The sequence below is a fragment of the Pocillopora damicornis genome, chromosome 8 (genome assembly GCF_964200805.1).
Source record: "Pocillopora damicornis chromosome 8, jaPocDami1.2, whole genome shotgun sequence".
NCBI classification, from domain to species: Eukaryota; Metazoa; Cnidaria; class Anthozoa; order Scleractinia; family Pocilloporidae; genus Pocillopora; species Pocillopora damicornis.
In genome coordinates, this window is record NC_142677.1 from 6,764,298 (window position 1) to 6,786,750 (window position 22,453).

Genomic DNA, 22,453 nt, shown 5'->3' on the forward strand with positions numbered 1-22,453 from the left:
CCCATTTACTTAAAAAAATAACGAAGGCTAATGTGGCCGGTAAAACTTGGTAAAATATAAGATACGCGCCACAAACACTCAGGAGAAATTACAGATACCTTCAAGTGTGGCTTCAAAATACTAACATTCAATGGCCGACTACTATCGGTTGAATATTTGTGACGATATGAAGTGATACTACCTAAGATCTTCAGATCTTCCTTTTCCCTTGAAAGAAACTTCTTATCTTGGACTAGTGAAGCAATGCGCGTGTGTTGCACAGTTGGTTTTAAAAGAAAACAGGAAATTCTAGGCGACAACAATAGCCTTCTAGAAAACACAAAACTTCAACAGCGATTAATGCTTCGTACTCCTAAAATGAAATAGTCAGGTTAGTTTCTAATTTCATTACCTCTTTTGGTGCCTCAGTCTGACTGAAAAAATGGCCCTTATTCTCTATTTTCGTATCGACGATAAAGCACTTTTTTTCATCTAATTTAAGTTTGTATTGTTAGCTCGCGTTTTCAACTTCTCCTAAAATGATTGCACGTCCTTTGTGACAGTAATACGAAAATAACTTATATTGGACCCATTTAGAGTCATAAGCTAATGATATTTTAATTTCGAAAATACTGGACTCATCATGCAGTCACTAATCAATACGCTTTTTGTTTATGGTTGATAACGCGGGAAGAAGTTTCCTTGTTGGACGAATTTCTGGAAGTTTCAATGTGAATTGGAGCAGGTCATTATAAAAAAACAGATAGAAGCGCTCGCTTTGTCGACAAAACGTATTTGAACTCGGGCTTCAGACTTGGAAGCGCTCAAGTAAACAAACGAAACAAAACTAAACATTCAGCCGAGTCGAAGCAAAGGTGACCAGTATAGCGGATGTTTTCGAGAAAAAGTTAAAGAAAAACATGAGAAAGAAGCTACTTTCAATCTTTCTAAACCACAACATGTCGAAACATCACAGGGGTTATCACAAAGTCGAACACAAGCTAATCCTGCTTGTCCGGTGCGACTCAGTAATGATCTTTTCCCTCGTTGCATACCTTTCAGCGCCATTTTAAATAACGAAACAAAAGATACGAAGATTCTACGAACGAGGTTGTCATATCACAGGTAGCTCAACGCACAATGAGCCTTTCGTAATATTTTCGTGTAGCTAAAACAATTGGAATTGTTTTGATCCTTTGAATGTTACGAATTTTCAGGGCTGATTTATGGACGTTTGGCTCTGCTTTAGTTCCCCAGCTGCCAGCTTGAGAGATTATTACCGTGTTTACTCGGGTAAGCGCTGCCTCATGAAACGCGTAGAGGAGGCGTACCTTTTCAGTCTTTTCACGCTCGAGCTCGTAGACTCAGATCAAGAAAAGTGCCGGAGACGAAAGGTGACGATAAAAAGACGCCTCTTTTAGTCACTTGAGGCGCGAAAAACCAAATAAGCGCCGCGGCGCTAAACGAGCGAATGCGGTTTGCCTGATTGTGTGAGATAAACGTATTTATATACCCACAGAGGATCACCATTGAGGCCTGGGCTACATCAGGTCATATAACCCTTACATTTCAAGGTAAGAAAGGGAATTTTCAGAGAAGAAGAACAACTTCCATAACATAAATGTTTCGTCTTCGTGACATTTTCGGTTTCTGGTAACTCCAATATTCCTAAATATCATTAACTACAGGGTCAGTTCCCTCTACAACCTCTGTTGATTACCCCTGGTGTTACCTATGACTTGGTAAAAATCTCTTCTATCCTGGAAACATTAATTGCCGATTTCCGATCGTATTAAATTATCAAGGGAAATATGCCTTATGCCTCCAGAGGTCAAAAGCTTGTCTTCCCTTTCGAATCAATATAAGATAGTTGTACTAAACAGCACGCTTTCGTAAGGCACTTGTAAACACGCAATCAAGAATTCAGGCTGAACAGGCACGATGAATGCCTTCAAGATCAAGTATAAAGACTTCGAAACATTTCTCAGGTCGAGGTTGGGTGTTTTTTCCTTTTAATGAAGTAACAACCGTATGGTTATGAAAGAAAATACTGACCAATAGTTCAATACTGCGTTCATTCGGAGACTGAGTCAGTGCTGATAGTACTGATCTCTTAATGTATTTAACTGTCTGAGAAATGAATGAATAGTTGCTCATGTTTCATTTGTTTTATCTCTGGCGTAAGCATTTTCCATCAACGAAAGCAATGACAAATATTTTAATTAGGGCAATGCAGTTTGTCCAGGCCCCACAATCAGGCAAAACCTTTTACTTGTTTGAACATATCAAGAGCCAAGATCGACCTTTCTACATCCTAGTTTTACCTCAGGTTTTGCCTTGGCTTCAGTGTTTTCTAAAAAAAAAACCATTTCCGACGCAAGCTGACTAAAACATTTGGAGTCCGATTACGAGAAAAACCTAAGCTCTCTTTGACATTATTCTGTTTATCGCTCTATGATGGACAATAAGTTCTATTTGCTGGCGAATTAACCTATTGAATCTTACCTCTTCCCTAAGTTCGTTCTCCGCGATCCTCTCTCCTCTTTTGGGACTTCCTCAGACTTGTTGAAAGGCACCTTTGATTAAACCTCACGCAAGAGGGACGTCACAAGTGAATTAGCGAGAATTACACGCCCTGCAACAAAATCCAAATTCTTTAATGAAATGTATCCTTAAAGGTCGCATTAACCTATCGTCTCTTAAGAAATCTCCATCTAAGACAATATCTAGTTACATAATTCATGGTCTTATTGTGAGGGCCAGACGCCAGACAGAATTTAGGGCCATTGGGGGGCGGAAGGGTTGGGGGGGGCGGGGGGGGGGGGAGAGGAGCATGAGTATCCTGTCTTTATCTTTCATTTATTTTTAGTCCAACTAGACGCTTTAAAGGCGTTGACTCGAGCTTTGCTAGGCGATTTTCCATGCAACGCTAAGGAATTTTTGTTAATCAGCCCCGTTTTGTTGAAGGGTTGATAGCGCTATGCATTGGATAAACCACACTGAATTGGATGACTCAATTTGTTTTGACAGTGCTTATCCGGTGAATGGTGATTCATGCGGTCGTATATTGGTCCTATACCAATATACGAACTAATGCTCTCTCTGGAGGCATACCTGCAACAAAATCCAAATTCTTTAATGAAATGCATCCTTTAAGGTCGCATCAACCAGTTCCCTGAGAAAAGTGCACCCGATGATTTTTAGATCTACCAAATTTTGTTGAGGTTTATTAAACTTTAGAGACACCGTCGTCCTGCCTCGGAGCAGGACAAATTTTTGTCAGGCGTGAAATCTGACAGATTCGTCAATTTACACGCCATGATTTGATGGAAAATGTAAGTCAAGAAAATTTGATCTCTATTTTTAGTCGGAGTATTTCAATCCGAAGCCCGCCGAAATTATTTCTTGGTTGCGCGGCAATCAAACGGTGAAGATGGAAGGTACGAATGCTGTATAGCAATCCTTACTCAGAATTCAGCTATTACGGTTCCCAAGTTTATGTTCCAGTTGCATCTCCAGGGCCAAGTACTGTTCAAGTTATATCGGCTAAAGTAGTCGACAGCGCTTTCTTTTGGAGCCTTTATTTTTATATGTATCCCATCGATGGCGCCTTCTATGTTTGGTAGACCCGAGAATTCTTCGAACGTTGCTATGGAGGCTCTTGTCTCACGTGATTCACACTTGTGGTTAACAAATATATCGCTGTGTCTCAGTGCGCCCACGCTTGACAAATTGAAAATTTGGCAGAGACAAATTTTGTCGATATTTTTGGTAGGGCCAAACAAATTTTGTTAGTCCAGTGCGTCCGGACTCTTCTTAGTGGATATTGTTAAGCAAAAATTACTTGTAGCGACCTTTTCTGGTAAACTACTTCTAAGGGTAGTTACCAGCTGAACTTGCGAGTCATTTAGTTCTTTTCACACGGTAATTTTCCTCGTTGCCACCTGTTCAAATTTAACACCAACGTAGCTTAGATGAGCAGAAATTTGAATCAACCTCTCACTTTTACTTCCTTCGTTGCTAGGATAGGTGTTTTCAATTTCGAAGCTGTGAGTTTTAATCAGTGACTGTGAATATATGAAAATCATATACAGTTCTCTTAGTAAGTTAAAGAAAAGAGAGGATTAATAAGTTATTTATCGGCTTGAGGTAGTGACCGACGTCTTTGCTTAAACATACTGCCCAGCCGGAAAAAAGAGATATATTTATGAAAAAGAACAACGAAGTTAGGGTTGTACTTGGCAACTCACGAAAGCGTTACCGTGCCCGTGGGCAGAGATAGGAAAATACTGACCGGGTAAAGAAGCAATAAGATTGAAGGATTCGTTACCGTGCCCTCTAAGAAAAAAATAAAATTGTTCTCTTGGTAATAATTCCCACCGTTCACATGCTTTGTAACTTTGGCGGTAACGGCTTCCGACCCGATCATAGACAAAGGGCATCGGTTTGAGACCGCGTAATTATAATATAAAATCAAGTAAGTTGTAAATTCTTAATTTACAGCAATGATCTTGTAATAAAAGATTTAATTTTTTCCTTCACAGTCGACTTAAGTGTAGTTTGAAGACATACTTCGCCCAACTTAATTTGATCATGAGTTGGTGACATCTAGAATGTTCTACAGTTCCCTAAGTAAGCTTCCATGCTGTTTCAATCAAGAGAGCAGATGCTCATTGCTCAAATAGTCATTACGATCAAAAAATTGTGCTGAGCCATGACAAGATTACACTATCTTCGGCATTGAACTGAAATTCCATTAAAAGTAAAGCAGATACCGGTAGTACATGTTAGTGTGCTCGAAATTCGGCCATGGAAAGATTAACATCACAGCTTGACCCCGCGATTCAAATATTCTTCAATATAACATATTTAAACACAAGTTTCTAAAACATATTAAAATTCACATGGCAACCAGGTGGACAATCAGACATGGTTTGATGCTACTCTGGTTTATTGTAATAAACTATTCATGAACTGTTCGTTCATTAAATCTGTAAACCAGAGTAGCATCAAATCATGTCTGATAAGTTTCTAAGCTTTCAATATATAACCTTCTTTGACAGAGGATTCAGCGACACAAACATGAAATATTAAAGCCGGAAAATGTTATATCCTGTCTGCTTGAGTATTTCACTTTCCGTGGACAAAGTTTTGTTACGCAAAGCGTTCACTCGTCTCCGAACTACACAACATAGTTTTTAGAAAGAGTATGCTAAGAGCCACGACAACAAGTATGTTCAAAATATCTGGGGCTATCGGCGTAATGTAGAGAGCATCAAAAAATTTCTGTATCATGAAACGTACCTCAAAATTCGCTCCACGTGTTAAATGTTCATATTTCGCAATATTTATAGTTGTATATCGACCATGCGTCGTTCCCCATACTATTTCTTATAACGTGTTCAATTGTCAACGGTCCCTCTCGTAACTTGGCAAAGAGTCACACAGCGCGTGACTTGAATCAATTGTTTGCTTTCCTCGAGACGTGAGCTTGGGATGCCTGACTTGTCACGAGATAACCTAGAATGCATATAACTGCAAAATGCGCGGTGAAGTTTGACTACTCGTGAATCCTGTTTACTCGTGGATATGTGGTGAACGATTTTACAATGCAATATGTAATTTCTGACGTTTGAGTGAAAATAAGTCAGAAATTAATATTCTGATGCCACGTTGAAGAGGTTCGCTTGATATTATGAATTCTTTAGGCGTTTCGCGGTGGGTCAATTTCTGGGTCGTTCAGTCTTACGCTTGACCATTTTCTTTTTTGTATTTGTTGCAATTTTGGTATTCCAACTCCCTGTAAAATATCATTACAATCATATTCTGCTCAGTACAGTCAGTATATCCACGTCATATATCATTTTGTCATTTTGATTTAGTTGCTTTGTCCCAATTGTTTTACTAGGCTCTATTGTTTTGGAATTTTTTTCTTTCCATCTTCTACTTCACTTCTCATTCTAATTAGGGGGCTTTGAGCATTTCGAAAATGGCGACACATTCCTACTATTCTTTACAATGATGGGAGGGAGAAAGTTTAGGGGGGAGGCAAAAGTGGAGTTATTTAAAGATCTATGAATCACTTCTGGTAGAAAAGAGGGAGGTGAAGCTATGAAGAAGTAAAGAAGCGAACGATTTTTCTCAGTAGCAAAACAAAAGTTTGAATTGAAGAAAAAAATGATTCATTGTCAGTCACAAAAAAAAAAAAAAAAAAAAGCGATGCACCTTCCGGTCAGGTTTCTGAGCCCGACAGAAGACTTTTTCAAACGACGAAAGACGACTGTTTGACAAAAGTTCAGCAATTCATCGACGTAGTTAAGGAAAAGCAAAGTTTTAAATGATGGCAGTCACTAAACTTAAAAAATCAAAGTAGGTTTCCATTTACCACAAAGTTCTCCACACTTCCGATGAAAACGACTACTAGTAACGAACTTGGCGGCACACTGTTAGATGATTGTGTATAATTGTCTGTGGAAGATACTTGAGGGTGACAAAAAGGAGACACCACCCGATAATGTCCGATTTATAAATGAAAGAGGTGTTATGAACTACAAAAATTAAAAGTGTTTGGGAACAACTTTAATTAGGAATGATAAGTTTGAGAATTGTTTATGCCAGTTGGATTACCTTGAAATCCTTGTGCGAATCATGTGGGCCTTGGTTTGTCATGTGCTGAAAGACCACACATTTATTTTTACCCCTTGAGTGACGTGTCCTTGACCGTTTTAAAAGGGCTTCATTCTCGTACGATAAGGTAGACCTTGCTTAGAGTCCTCAGCGGGAAGGTTTTTTTGTCTAGGTTTTAGTTATCGAAGATTGGTTGAATTTCAAGTCGTTTGTTGATCATTTCGAATGTCTTGTGAAATTGTTTGGGTTAGCGTTCTAAAGATATGTTTACTCTACCAAGGTCAGTTGTTCCCAAGAGAATATCAACGAGTGATATTCTCTTGTTGTCCCGCAAACCCAAACGTGCCTACTAGTAAGATATTTAAAAGCATGTACTATGGGCTGAACTAGAGGGAAAGAGACTCAGTCATTCAGATCATGTGAAGAGCCTTAAAGAGTTCGCAAGGCAGAGAGAAAATAAAAGTTCTTGACCAGACTCTTGGTGTCTCCGTTTGCGCGAATTGCCGTCAAGCTATACCCCAACAGATCAATAGAAGTAAAAAAACCTGCGTTTCATTTACAACCCAAAAACACCCAAAATTTCTACAAGTCGCAAAAACCTCTCAAAACGTTTTGATTATTTCGCTACCTTTCGTATATAAAAGGTAAGAAAGGTGTCTGGTTTACGACAGAAATCTGATGAATTGCTGGTTTTCACGTGACGTCACTAAATTTCAGACTTCAGAACTATTGATCCTCCTGAGATTTTACTTTCATGATGTATTAGAGCAGCTAAAAACTAATATTCAGACAAATTTTCACTCCAAATGGGTTCTTGGTTTAGTGATAGACTACTCTTGAATTTCTAAGCTTTTGCGTGACGTGGCCTTTTACATGACGAGCGAGAGAGCTGTTATGTTGGTTTAAAAGGTGACTTATTTAGGGAAATTCAGCTATCTGAACAGTTCTTGTATTAGAATAAAGTATTATTGTTACGTTTATGAGTTCTTAGAGAGATAAATTCACGCTTTTGTAGCAAAACTCAGTGACAGATGTTTCTGCTGGTTTCCGGCCGCCATGTTGGTGCCCATCTAGGTGGGCACCAGCATGGCGGCTCCATACAAATCTCTATAAATTTGGGAAAAACGTTTCTCCTCATATCTTCCGTAAGAAAAATTGCTGTGACCTAAATCTTGGCGAGAGTCTTAACATATCTAGCTTCTTTCTATTTCCAGATTCTAGACTAAATCGATTGAACGGTTTTTATTTTTTATTTTGATCTATTTTGAATGGCGTGACACTGAAAACCAGCCATAAGTAAATTTTTAAAAAATCAAAATACATTGAAAAAGGGCTCCTATAGAGGCAATGTGTCGGAAGGAAATCAGTGGATAGAAGCGTTGTCTTATTGGCATGGCAATCACCTCAACGATACAATGGGGTTTGGATCTTGACCAAGGAATTGTCTCCTGCACGTGCATGTGGTAAAGGAAGGAACTAAGAAAAGCATTGAACTTTAGATATAAAAAAACTCTATGACGTCACATATTTGTTGTCTTACGAATTCTTTTGAAGGTAAAAAAATAGCGGTAAGTTTCTAAAGAAACTGTGATGAGGCCTCGGTGGTGGGTATTAAGATCACTTAGAGTTATCAACTGAGTTAAAGGAAATTTGCCACCGTAATGAGTTTCCAAAGCTGACGTTTCGAGCGTTAGCCCTTCGTCAGAGCGAAAGACAAATGGCTAACGCTCGCCGAAACATCTGTTGAAGGAACTCTTTATGATGTCAAGTTTACATTGTCACTTGAAGTTGATTACACCAAATCATCTGTGGAAAGTAATCTTTGAGCTTGCTATAAAACGAAAACGAAGGAACCTTTAAGCTGGTTGGCTAGCCTGATCCAAAATTACGTCGACACCAATCCGCAGGATAAGAGGTTCGGGGGTGATGTGACGGGGGGGAGGAGGTTGGGGGAGTGAGGGGAGGAGGGTTACCAGGGTTACCTCCTGTAAACCTCAGCCACAAAACTCTGATGAAGCTTTTGAAATTTTCTGACAGCACTCATACTAACCATGAACAGATGTTTCCTTTCTCAGGAGAACGCTAATTATATCCGAAATCAACAATGAAAGATAACATTAAGTCATTTCAACCACAATCACCTCAAGCATCCGGCCAGAAGACTTTTTCAAACGACGAAAAGACGACTGTTTGACAAATGTTCAGCAATTCATCTCATCAATTAAAATCATCACCTTGGCTCAATGTACGTTTTAACCATGTGTTTTCTCCACTATCAAAGAACAGAAAAGTGTGCTGCATTTACCTCCAGTAAACCTGAGCCATAAAACTCTGATTATGCCTATGAAATTTTCTGATAGCCTTATGCTTTAATGGATGATAAGTGTTACCATGAACAGATGTTTCCTTTCTCACAAGAACGTTGATTATATCCGAAATCAACATTGAAGGAACATCACGTTTCTTCAACCACAATCATCAAAAGCATCCGGCCCTCGAGCCTATAGAAACCAACGCTCTGATGAGTCACCTTGGCTCAATATACGTTTTAACCAAGTGATTTCTCTACTTTCAAAGAAAAGTGCGCTGCATTTTCAGAATAACTCCTCAGTCAAATAAGATTTATAATACGGGTGTTATTTTGTACACTCCCTAATATTTCCAACGTTTTTCAATCGCTGTAAACCGTAGCATTGTCAAAGGGCTTTTCTAACGTGAGTTGGACAACCTCGAAATAGATGACTCGTTAAAATGTGTTCCCTTCAACGTAGTAGGCTGTCAGATAACAAGCAACGCACCATGGAAATAAAATGTGGTATTTTTCGTGAGAATTTGACCTATTTTTTTATTCCTTAGAGCGGTGGTAAATATTCCCATACAAACTCTCAAAATTTCGCCATGACTATTATTTCGTAAGACGATCGTCTCATATCAATTTGCCGCAAGACTATAAATATATACTCGCAATATTTTGTTATGGATACGTTGCGTAGAGAGAGAGAGAATTGACATTTTGATCACTCACTTAATGTTTTGTTTACAGTCTTATCCTGGCAGTGGCTGGATCGTGGCAAAAAAATATTATAATTTTGGCACTCTAATGGTGCAAAATAATTGTGCTTGTTTCGAAAAAGTGATGTTCCCTAATCAGGGTCTTATTTTCTCTCACCAGCCGCCAATATATTGAGTTGTTAGAATCAGAAAATCGGAACTAGGTTATAAAGTATAGGCTCAAGGCTGGATCGCACGGTAAAGCAACAACAAATCGTGCGATCGATCATTCCTCTCCATTCCTAGAGACGCAAGAAGCTTCTTTATGCTCGCTGGATAGCCTATGACGAACGATACTTAATAAGTTACCGAGCGGTTTAAAAAGTTTTCATGGGAAAGATTGAAAGTGTATGATGCGGAAAAATTGATAACGACTCTAATTAACAATTGGTTCATACGTCAGCGTGCGTTCATCGAGATATGAAGAACGCGGGAAGTTTGGAGAGCACGAAGGATGCGTAATAGTTGCTCTCGGCTACGCCTCGAGAAACTCTAGCTTCTTGAATGCTCTCCAAACTTCCCAAGTGCTTCATATCTCGATGAACGCACGGCTGACGTATGAACCAATTGTTTTATGACATTTTCAACCCAGTAGAAAATTTTTTTCTCGAGGGATTTGTTTGCTGACGTCATGAGCGTGCACAATAGGAATATGAAGTACGCTTGTGCGATTGAATTTGATTAGCCAAATTTACTAGCTATGTTATAATAAACTAATGTTATCCACTTTCGCTGCAAAGTCAATGCATGAAAGTGGATGATACCAGTCTTACTAGCCGTGTAACAAACGTGTGATGACGTACGGACTTTCCACAAACGACTATCTGAGCGTAAAGGACTCAAGTTAGTTTATCTGCTTACCCCGTAATCAAAATTTGCTCGACTTGCTTCAACCACAAATTATCCTTCTCCTTTCAGCTCCTGCGTTGTTTTATGTCCTTGTTGATTGATCTAGATAAAAATGATGGCATTGTCATGTTAAAAAATAGTCAAACTGATAGTTTTAATCCATGGCAACCCAACCACGAATATCACCAGAGCATAGAAACTTTTCCGTCAAGTTTACACGCGTTTTAAAACATCAACCTCACCGCTTTTGCTCTCACTTGGTCCATTTATTGCAATCTGCAATAATCTTTTGCAAGCCCACTCTCTATTGTCCTTCTTTGGTTAGTTTTAACCTTGATTTGTCTGTTTTGTAGCTCATTGACTATATATGTACATATATACATATATGACCCGAGATGTTTATATATTCATATATCACCCAAGAGATGGATGTTGCATGAGATTTAACTTTAAAAGCCAACATTCTTTAGTTAACAAATAGAGAAGCCTTGACTGTGCTCTGTTCTGTTGTAAAGCACACAGGAAGCGGCTAGAGCACGAAAGAAGCTCAGCATGATCGCAGTCGCTCTGACACCGTCATGATTAGTATGAATTATAATAGTTATGCCACTTTGGCTATATTTTTTGTCATTCCTGTTTTGTTCTGTTTTGTTTTTGAACTCGAACTTTATGTAAGTTCTAAGTGCGATATTTTTTCCCTGTTGGTTTTTCTTTTCTTCTCTTTTTCTCTTTGCGTGTTTGGAGTCCATTTATTTAAGTCTTTTCACTCTGTAATTATACTTATTGTTTCATTAGTGCTTTTCTTGTCGTTTCGTTGCCGCCGTCTGTCGCTCTGTGCTGCCTGCATAATTTATCATGTAATATAACCGTTTCCTTTTTTTTTCTATTTTTTCATTAAGAGCGGTTGAGTAATGTTTCTGTGGCCGTAACAATGTAAGTATTTTAAAGTCTTGTTGTTCGTTATTTTTTAGGTTGCATATTGTGTAACTAGTGTAACCGTTTGTTATTTTCTTTAGTTTCAACCAACGTCAGTCGTAGAATATTAAAGATCATGTTTGTATAAAGAAGCGGAGTTGTCAATTCCAGCCACAGATTCCGCATAAGTGCAGTTATACTTTATGTTCTATACGAGTGTTAGCTGTGTTTGATTTTTATTACCATTCGTAAGCTTGCAACCTAACTGAGCGTGAAAACCTTCAAAACTCGGACTGTCCATTTCGTTTTCTCTTTGAGGATTTTCGTCTCTGCTCACGTTATGATAACGTCAATTACGGCGCCTGGCATGTTTATAAACCTTTGTTTGGTTGTTCTGTTGCTACTTGCCGGCTCGCTTGTTTCGAAATTTCATCTTTAGTTAACAAAAAAAAGCTAGAGAAAAGTCCCGGAAAAGGTCGGACATAGTCCAATTTGGCAGATGGCGTGACAGCTTTAGCTCAGCGCTATGCTCTATACTCTCATAGAGCACGCTCTTTTAGCCAGTGACAGCGCGCTATATCCGAACTTTATTATAATTACAAATAAAACAGGTTAGAAAGTGAAAGGAACATGTAAAGTTATAAGAAAAGCAGATGGAAATGTTCAGCATTGTTATGTGGAAAGAACTTGCATATATTTATTTCTATTTCCATTTCTATTCATTTTTTAGATATTTCGTCTTTCAATTAATAATTTAATATTTTTTTTGGCAACGATATACACACCCAAATGCCTTTGCGATCAAACTGATTTCTCTTTAATCTTTGATTTATAATGTATCGTCAATACCCTAAAGAGAAGTTCTAACGTTGAAAGCTGATCGCTGATGCCGATAGCTGATCGCCGAAGTTGTTCGCTGCGTTGTTGAGTTTCGAAGTCATCAAGATCAAAATTCTAACAAGAACTGAAATCGTTCCTTAGTTAATGTTCTACGAATTTTATTATTTTAATGATTGGGAAATCGAAAAATAAGATATGAAGTTGAAGACTTCAGTTTTGTTCGTATGGGCGCCGATTGTCAAAGCTAAAAACTGATTAAAGAATAATGTTTGGAAAATACAAAAACAAAGCTGGCACAATTATGTAGCTGTAAAAGATATATAAGGGAACTACATATTCACTAATATAGGAAGTGTATCCTCGACTATGACTGATGCCTTCGGATCAAATAGTTAGCATTGAGAATCAAACCCTCGTTGAATATACAAAGAAAACACCTGAAGTTTTACCTTTAGACGGTCACCTAAGTTTCCCTAAAATCTTCACTTTGACAGATCTGATTAATTCCACTTATCATGGCGACAGTGCGACAGCGCCTTCAGAAGGATATTCATAAAAGAAGCTCGATCTTCTTGAAATCTTTCCCTTGAGAAACAATTTCATTTTCTAATCCTCTGACTGACACCAGTTTCTATTTATACTGAGAAGACGCAAAGTGGAAGATTGAGGGGCACTGGACACTTATAAAAGTTCTCGATGCCTTAAGAAACCGTGATCAGAAGAGGTTCTTCATCAGGATACGATTTCTACTTTACACAAGCGTTTGATCATTTCTCCTGTGACACGCGGCCATTTCATACAAATCATAGGGTCAGTTGAAAGAAGGCTGACAAGACGATGGACCAGAAGAACTCCGCTGAAAGTCAGCTATTTGACTTAGAGTTTATGATAAACTCCAAGTCAAATGAATGTCGGTAAAATAGTTCCATTGACGAAAGAATGGTTGGCCACACCGACACGGATGAAGCCGAACTTTACATTATGTAAACTGCTCCACCCTAAGATGGAAGCTCTATGATGGACAATAAGTTCTATTTGTTGGCGAATTAACCTATTGAATCTTACCTCTTCCCTAAGTTCGTTCTCCGCGATCCTCTCTCCTCTTTTGGGACTTCCTCAGACTTGTTGTAAGGCACCTTTGATTAAACCTCACGCAAGAGGGACGTCACAAGTGAATTAGCGAGAATTACACGCCCTGCAACAAAATCCAAATTCTTTAATGAAATGCATCCTTAAAGGCGGCATCAACCTATCGTATCTTAAGAAATCTCCATCTAAGACAATATCTAGTTACATAATTCATGGTCTTATTGTGAGGGCCATTTCCGCCCAAAATACAAACAATGCCAACGATTCTGAGTACAGACGTCAGACAGAATTTAGGCCCATTGGGGGGCGGAAGGGTTGGGGGGGGGGGCGGAAGGGTTGGGGGGGGGGCGGGGCGGAAGGGTCAAGGGGGGAGGCGGGGCGGAACGGTTGGGGGGCGGGGGGGGGAGAGGAGCATGAGTATCCTGTCTTTCATTTATTTTTAAGTCTAACTAGACGCTTTAAAGGCGTTGACTCGAGCTTCCCTAGGCGATTTTCCATGCAACGCCTAGGAATTTTTGTTAATCAGACCCGTTTTGTTGAAGGGTTGATAGCGCTATACATTGGATAAACCACACTGAATTGGATGACTCAATTTGTTTTGATAGTGCTTATCCGGTGAATGGTGATTCATGCGGTCGTATATTGGTCCTATACCAATATACGAACTAATGCTCTCTCTGGAGGCATACTGAAATCTTAAAAACTGCAGTGATCAGAGGCCGGTACCTGTTTGTTTAGCATGAAGCCTATGAACCATGTTTTGATTAGCTTCAATAAATACCAATTCGAAGTTCACAATCCGCTTTTCATTTCTAAAATACTTTATCCACGAGTTAGTCAGAGGCACCCTTTGATTTTGAGGCTGGAGCCCTCTTTCAAAACCCAGGTAATGTCCAGAGGGCATGAATGAATCCGTGTTGCAAGGATCTAGTTCTTATCTTAGTAGTTAAATTGAACAATTAGTGAATAATATGATTGTGACTGGGTTATGTTCCAATTATTGTGATTTTAACAGCATGACAATGAGAGTAATATACAGCTAATACAGCACATTGAATGGTATCAAAATTGCTTTTTACATAAACATGGTCTGGCAGACTTCCAGCTGAAACAAATATAGGACTTTGTACAACTTGTGTATAGTGAAGAGAATCCATTAAGGTTATGAGTGGTTTTATTTCTTCTTGATTCAAGAAGTTAATGTTCAAGTCACCAAGAACTATGTCAATTTCATAATCATTCAGTAAATTTCTAATACCATCTATGTAGTCGCCTTACTTCAGTAACACGATTAATAACCACAAATTTAATTCAGTTAATGGTCGGAAAATAGTCATAGCCCATGCCAATGTAATTGGAAACTGTATCCTTTGTATTTTGGATGATGATGGTTTACCAGGTTTTACTTTTATCTTTGCCAACATGGGTTCAATAGGTACTGCTTTGTGTTCTTTAGCAAATTGGTTATTGCTGTTTTTTATTATGTTCAGTCCTGCTTTGTCATCTTCAAATTTAGTGTATATAATTGATGGCCTTTGAGTGTTTGGATTGACATGTATCTGCACTACAGTACCAATCTGACCACTGACCAATCTGTCTGAGATGTCAATGTTAGCAGTAAGCATCACTCTTGCTATTTCTTTTCAATGAAGTTCATAATCAAGTCCACCTGTTTCAGATCTTCCTCTTGCCAGTACTCTGTCAATATCGTGTTTGTTCACATTGTTAGGATATTGATCTGTGGCATGAGTAAACATAGGCTTAGGAATCTGCTCTAATTTCTTATTGTTGTGTCAGTCTACCGGAATGTTTCCAGCCCATATGTGTAGAGCATCTGATGGGTAATTGCATTCTGATGAACTTATCGATCTGACTTAATGCACCAGACGTCTTCATCACTCTGGGAAGCAGTTCCAAATCTTTTCAAAAGTCTAGTAAATGGTTGCTCATCCTTTTGTCTCATTATTTCTGTGAGCTCAATCAATTGAAATACATGCTAAGGGTGACAAAGATTAAAGCATTATTTTTGTAATTATCAAAAAGTGGTTTTCTGCAAATTGGCTGATGTAGGTCACCAACTGCAATGGTACTTGTACCAGAAAAAAGTTGTGAGTTGGTAGTACCAAATACCTCTTTGAATTGTTGATGAATATGGAGGAGAGTAGTGTTTGTAACCATTGAGACCTCATCTATTATTATTAGTTTCAATTCAGACAGCGATAATCTCATTTGTGTTCTTTTCTGGTCAGACATTGTAGGTAGGACATTGCTTGTATTTTTAGGTATTGCAAAGCTGTGTTTACAGTTGTACCATCAATGTTTAGTGCTGCTACTCCTGCAAGTAGGTGCTGCTGGTAAGACTGTTGGTTTCTCAGGATTCATTGGAGCATATCTAAAGGTTTTAACTACAGTGTGATAGATTGTTTTAATCAAATGCCTTTTTCTAGCACCAGCACCCCCAGTAATAAACAGATAAATTGGTTCAACATATTCTGACTTTAGGCTGTTGAGGGTTTTCATTTTGTTTCTATTCCATGAAAGTACCTTGTCATATGCTTTGCATTGCATGTTGTTTATTGATCTAACTGATTCATGTAATTGATCATCTGATATTTCTGTTAGCTGATTATGCATTGTTACTGCCGATGGTCCAAGATTTGCAGTAGTTTGAGAATTTACAGCAAGCTGTAAGGGTAATCGTTCATTGAATACCTCATCTGGTGATGATTCATCATCAACTGGTTGTATTTCAATAATCTCTTGATCGTTTATAGGGTCATAGGAATGTGTGACAGTGCTGTGGTTGTTTCTAAGCCATTCTAGTGCTTCTGTTACTGCCTCTGAATCAGGTTCAAAGATTTCTCTGTTACGTTCTATGATGTCTTGTATTCCTGATTCACAGAATTTTGATGCATATGTATGATCACTTCCAAGAAGATTAGATTCATCTCTCCATGGGTAATGCAACAAAAGTAGATGGTGAAAAAATAATCCAGGTTCTCTTCTTTTATTTGGTCTATGATATCTGATAACAGCTTTGACTTTTCATCATTTCATAGTTTCATTAGTATTCATCAATTTTATTGTTTTCGGCAATGATAAATCACTAGAATTGCTATAACTATGTATTTCAATTCAGTCATCTGTAATTACTTCTGGTTGTGTATCAATAGTTTCTCTGTTTTCTTTTCTATAGTCCTTGAAGTAATAAGCTGCAAATTGTACAAGACAAAGATTATCTACATCAGGGACAGAGGCTGGTTGAATACTGTAGCATTCAATGACATTGGATTTGAATATATCTGTACTCTCATCATCTAGGTCATCAAGTTCTTGTTTTTTCTTTGCAACTTGTACCTGTTTGTCTGCTAAGTCAGTACTGACAAACACTGTTGCAGGGAAAATTTTCTTAACCAAAGTTCAAGCATACATCATCTGTATACACATTCTTGAGAGCTAACCTCTCTTGTAGGTAGAAATGCAGCACCTATTTTTCTCAAGCCATCTCTAATGTTCATGTTGGCATGTTTGGCTTCTTTGGCTGCATTCATTATTGCTTGTGAATACTCAGTTTCATCCTTTGTAAAATATGAGCAGATATAAGTGATGCACTTGTAGTGATCAAACACTGGCTGTAAGTCTACACTGGCTTCAAACCCCTTTGGACCAGCTATGAAGTAATTGTTGATAAAACAACTGTCAACAGGTCTTTATAAATGTACCTCATAGTTAGAGTTTAGTGAAACAGCTAGTGCTAAGTAACACTGCAACACAAGATGATAAATTAAATACTGATGATGAGGAAAATGACAACCCCTTAAATGAATATAGGGGCCTAATATGTGAGACATGCTCACAGTCAATTATACCAAACTATCCTGTTAATATTACAGATGGTAATGAGCAATCAACAGGAAATGAAGTCTACAGTATAGCACCTGAAGAAAACAAACATTCTGTGTCATGTATGCTTGATAAACAATGTGGAGAACTGGCATTTCCAGTATTGTTTCCTGAAGGCAGATATGGGTACATGGCAAAACAACAAGTTGAAATTTCACCAGTGAAATGCTATAATGCTAGACTTAAGCATTACAGTTGAAGGTTTGCAACAAACCCAGAATACTTTTTTATTGCAAAATTTATAATTGAACAAAAGAAAGTATCAGATAGTATAAATATTGCAACTATTCGCTGTTAGTCACAAAACAAAAGCGATGCACCTTCCTGTCCGGTTTCTGAGCCCGCCAGAAGACTTTTTTAAACGATGAAAGACGACCGTTTGACAAGAGTTCAGCAATTCATCAACGTGGTTTAGGAAAAGCAAAATTTCAAAAATCAAAGGAGGTTTCCATTTACCGCAAAGTTCTCCACACTTCCGATGAACACGACCACTAGTAACGAACTTGGCTTCACACTGTTTGATGATTGTGTACAATTGTTTGTGGAAGATAATTCGGGGTGACAAAAAGGAGACACCACCCGATAATTTCCGATTTATAAATGAAAGAAGTGTTATGAACTACAAAAATTAGAAGTGTTTGGGAACAACTTGAATTAGGAATGTTATATTTGAGAATTGTTTAGGCCAGTTAGACTACCTTGAAATCCTTTTGCGAATCTTGTCAACCTTGGTTTGTCATGTGCTGCAAAACCACACATTTATTTTTTACCCCTTGAGTGACGTGTCCTTGACCGTTTAAGTAGGGCTTAATTCTCGTACGATAAGATAGTCCTTGACCTTGCTTAGAGTCCTCAACGGGAAAGTTTTTTGTTTAGGGTTTACTCTCGAAGATTGGTTGAATTTCAAGCCGTTTGTCTATCATTTCGAATGTCTTGCGAAATTGTTTGGGTTGGCGCTCTAAAAATATGTTTACTCTGTCAGTTGTCCCCAAGGGAATATTACATAGCGCCTTTTGACATTAAAATAATCAAAAGCTCTTTACATGAATTAAAAATATATATAAAACTACATCAACTATAATGAATTACAAGAAATATCTATGAAACCTAATACTAAAAATCCACATGACCACTCCCAAGAAAAGTTACTCGTTGAAAGCTAAATTAAAAAGATGTGTCTTGATATGGCGGTGAAAGCCGCAGAAATCGGCAGATTTTCACTGAACATTCCGTTAAAGTTAGGCCGTTCCTTTCACCATAAGTTAATGTACTTTGATTTAATCTGAATATGTAAAAGAATCTTTTTTGTACGTATTTGTCGCGTATTCAATGGTCATTATGGACAAACGCAATGACTGTTTTTTTAGTATGTAATTTGAGACCGGTTTTCGAGAAGGTCAAATTTGATGCACGTCGTGGTTTCGCGCCTTTCAAAGATTTGGATGGCCGCTTTGATCCTCCTTCAACAGCTCTGACCAGACGCTCTCCAACGGTACAGGTGTTTCTCGCATCTTAAGTGATGGTGTTTGACACCGATTATGGCAGAGAAAAGACCTACTGTTGCATTACGCAGCGTTACTACTGTATACTCAAGTGTGTTGTAAATCTACTTTCCTAAGTAAAAGCAAATTAACTAATCGCGAGTGTTGAATGGTAAATCTACTATCTTGATCATTGAATGAAGGACAGTTGAATTAGAGCGATGAAAGAAGTCACTTGACCAATGAATAACAATGCACACGGCAACACGCCGGGTATGCCGGAAAGCAAAAGGCAGTCGATCGTTAAAAGGAGTTGATAGGCTTGTGCGACTCCTGCCATTCGCTTGCGCTTTCAAATCTTCTGACCTGGAAACTTAGATGTCATTAGGATATCTTAATGATTTTCGTTAGCGATGTGATAATAAGGGTTAGTTTAAGGTGTCATTTCCCCATCTGTATGTTCTTGAGGTTTGGCAAAGCCGGATGCGATTTTGTCACAAAAGGTAATAGCGGAGCTCGCAGCCCTATGATTAGGTGGAAAAAACAATGAAGCAAAATAATGTAGCTCACACATCTAGTATTCAGAGGAAACTTTACTTTAAGCAGTGTTATTTCCTTAAGTCTGTTTAACATCAATAAAACTCAAGATAACTGATTTTGGAAATAATTAGGAATGTTTTGGCCTTTAACCTCGTGCTCTCTGACTGATTGCAGGCGTACAGTATTTTCCACCCGTTGAAAAATCCATATTTCATCAAGGCCTATACATTATGAATGTTTTCTCTGTACACACAAGCTACATGCACAATCTTATTCCAGACACGTGCCAATCAGCTAATTTGTGGCAGTGTCTTCTCACGCTTATCGTTATTTGGAACTAAAAGAAATGCAAATACGAACACTTTAAATTAAGAAACGTACCTCTACCACAGCTTTTACAAAGTTTGCATCTTCATCTACTACAAAACCACACGCGGAGCAAAACATCGTGTGCTTGAAAAATGGCGGTTTTTCGAGCGAGCAGTTTGTTACTGTTACATGACATTACTATTACTGTCAGATGCAAATAAATAATGCTAACCAACCGCTGACAAACTCGTTTTCTTTGTTTTGCCGTGAGTAAAGATTGTTTTGCCGTGAGTTAATTTTGTTTTGCCGTGAGTAAAGTTTGTCGTGCCGTGACTTTTTGTTTCGTCGTGACAGTTGTGGGCTACAGTACGTGTGCATGTCAAGGGTCGATTCCCGTGAAGTAACTCGCTAATTTGATATTATTCGCACAGCCATCGGCTGAGTGCAACTGCTGAATGATGAATAAGTTCTTGGGCAAGGCTGCAGTTTCGATTCTTTCTGAATCTCTTCAGTAGCCTCCTTACAACGAATTTGTCACGGAGGAATAACAGGAGTCGCGCAGGCCCGCAAACACTTTTTAACTTTCGAAGGAACGGCAACAGAGAGAGAATTTCCATTACAATCTACGTTTATTCACGCTGTCTTGCTGCCACCTGAGATGTTCGCTCGACAGCGACAGAATGCAAATGACTCGCTTCTCGTTTTGGTACAATGAATGCATCACATACAGAGAGCGCACACCGTCTGGCTTATAAAGTATAAGCTCAAGGCTGGATCGCATAATAAAGCAACAAAAAATCGTGCGATCGATCATTCCTCTCCATTCCTGGAGACGCAAGAAGCTTCTTTATGCTCGCTGGATAGCCTATGACGAACGATACTTAATGAGTTACCAAGCGGGAAAGGGAAAAGATTGAAAGTGTATGATGCGGAAAAATTGATAGAAACTAAATCATGATGAGTCATGCAATTTTCGAATAATTAATCATCAAAATGATCAGTGTGAAGAAGAATTGAGAGGCTCGCTGTTCGATCCTTTGGCAGTTGCCATTTTTAGAAGTAAGGAAATGGAAACATTTAGAAATGAACTTTAAAAATTTTTTAAAATTTTCATTACTTGAAGTAATAAAAATTTTTAAAGACTATCCCAATCCTGCTAGTAACAAGCGATGTCTTGTGTAAATGTTCTAAGTGTTTGATGATGTATATTCTGTTCGCATTCAAAGCCCAACTGCTGTCCTGGCGCCTTAAAACAGAAATCCTTGCGGAAAAGCCTACAACTAAACTAATGTTATCAGCTTTCGCTGCAAAGTCAATACAGGAAAGTGGATGATACCAGTCTTACTAGCCGTGTAACAAACGTATGATAACGTACGGTCTTTCCACAAACGACAATTACTGCTTACCCGGTAACGAAAATTTGCTCGACTTGCTACAACCACAAATTATTCTTCTCCTTTCAGCTCCTGCGTTGTTTAATGTCCTTGTCAAGTAATCTTGAGAAAAATGAAGAGAATGATACAATAAGAAATAGACAGATCTATATTGGCTTGAAAGTTAAACCTATGGCAACCCAACAATGAACATGCGACATGCTTGAGATTACCAGAGCATAGTAACTTTTTCCAAAAGTTTACACCCGTTCTAAAAAAGTTACTTCACCGCTTTAGCTCTCACTTGGTCCGTTATTTGCAATTTTCAATAATCTTTTGCAAGCCCACTCTCCATCGTCCCTCTTTGGTTAGTTTTAAACGTGATTTGCCTGTTTTGCGGTACAATAACTATATGTATATATAACTTTTGTTTTCGAAAACACCTGATTTAACCTAAAAAGCCAATATCCCTAAGTATACATTAGACTTATAAAAAGCTTGACTGGTCGAGAGCATACAGTCAATATACAATAGCGTGTGAAGTTGACATATTCAGCAGAGTTCCAGTATTACGATAACACTATTGAATGCCAGAGAGAACTACATCTCAATGACATCAAGACCAATTGGAAAAGAAATTTTTAACTGATCTGGATAGTTAGAAATAAAACAGGTTAAGAAATGAAAGGGACATGTAAAGTTATAAGTTTGGAGTCAGTTGTGACGAAACAATATCCTCAGATGTGCTCGACCCAAGCTATGTTCATTCGTAAATAGAATGGTTTTGTCTAACCAGGTGCCAACGAAGAAATTATCAAAGGAAAAGCAGATGGAAATGTTCGGCATTATCATGTGGAAAGAACTTGCATACATTTCTGTTTCCATTTCTATTAATTTCTAGATATTTCGTCTTTCAATTAAAAATTTCTTTTTTTTTTTGCCAACGATATACACACCCAAATGCCTTTCCGTTCAAACTGATTTCTCTTTCTTAGTTAATGTATAATGTATCGCCAGCGCCTTAATTACAGAAAAGTTCTACTTCAGCGATCAGCTATCGGCTGATCGCTGAAGTCGATCGCTGCGTAGACGAGTTTCGAAGTCAACTGAATCAAAATTCTAACAAGAACTGAGATTCTTCTTTGGTTTATTTTCTACGTATTTTATTAGTTTAATGATTGTGAAGGCAAAAATAAGACAAGAAGATGAAGACTTCGATTTTGTTTGTTTCGGCGGCCATTGACAAAGCCTTTGGATCGAATACACAAAGTAAGCATTGAGATTTAAACCCTCGTTGAATATACAAAAAAAACGCCTGAAGTTTTACCTTTAGACGGTCACCTAAGTTTCCCTAAAATCTTCACTTTGACAGATCTGATGAGTCCACCTATACTGAATACGACGACAGCGCGGCAGCGCCTTTAAAAGGATATTTATTTAAAAAAGGCTCCCAGAGTTAATTTCGTAAGTCTCATTCCGAGGGGGACTGAAACTTAT

General features: G+C 38.2%; 1 protein-coding gene and 1 pseudogene across 9 annotated transcripts in view; both read right to left on the minus strand.

Moving 5' to 3' along the window:
• The window catches only part of LOC113679180 (uncharacterized), a 48,983-nt gene that overhangs the window by 22,673 nt on the left and 3,857 nt on the right, over positions 1-22,453 (minus strand). For 3 of the 9 annotated variants that reach the window (XR_016189158.1, XR_016189154.1, XM_089214534.1), the window contains exons 2-5: positions 20,990-21,079; positions 13,327-13,456; positions 10,546-10,608; positions 2,485-2,614 (exon numbers count right to left, since the gene is read on the minus strand). The gene's annotated coding sequence lies outside the window, so the exon portion shown is untranslated. Of the gene's footprint in view, positions 1-391; positions 2,356-2,484; positions 2,615-5,283; positions 5,709-8,747; positions 8,879-10,518; positions 10,609-12,710; positions 12,843-13,326; positions 13,457-20,989; positions 21,080-21,189; positions 21,307-22,283; positions 22,371-22,453 lie in introns of those variants that run through there. The other 6 variants (XR_016189156.1, XR_016189155.1, XR_016189163.1 and 3 more) reach the window with 6 other exon arrangements.
• Positions 14,569-15,436, minus strand: LOC113672899 (uncharacterized; annotated as a pseudogene).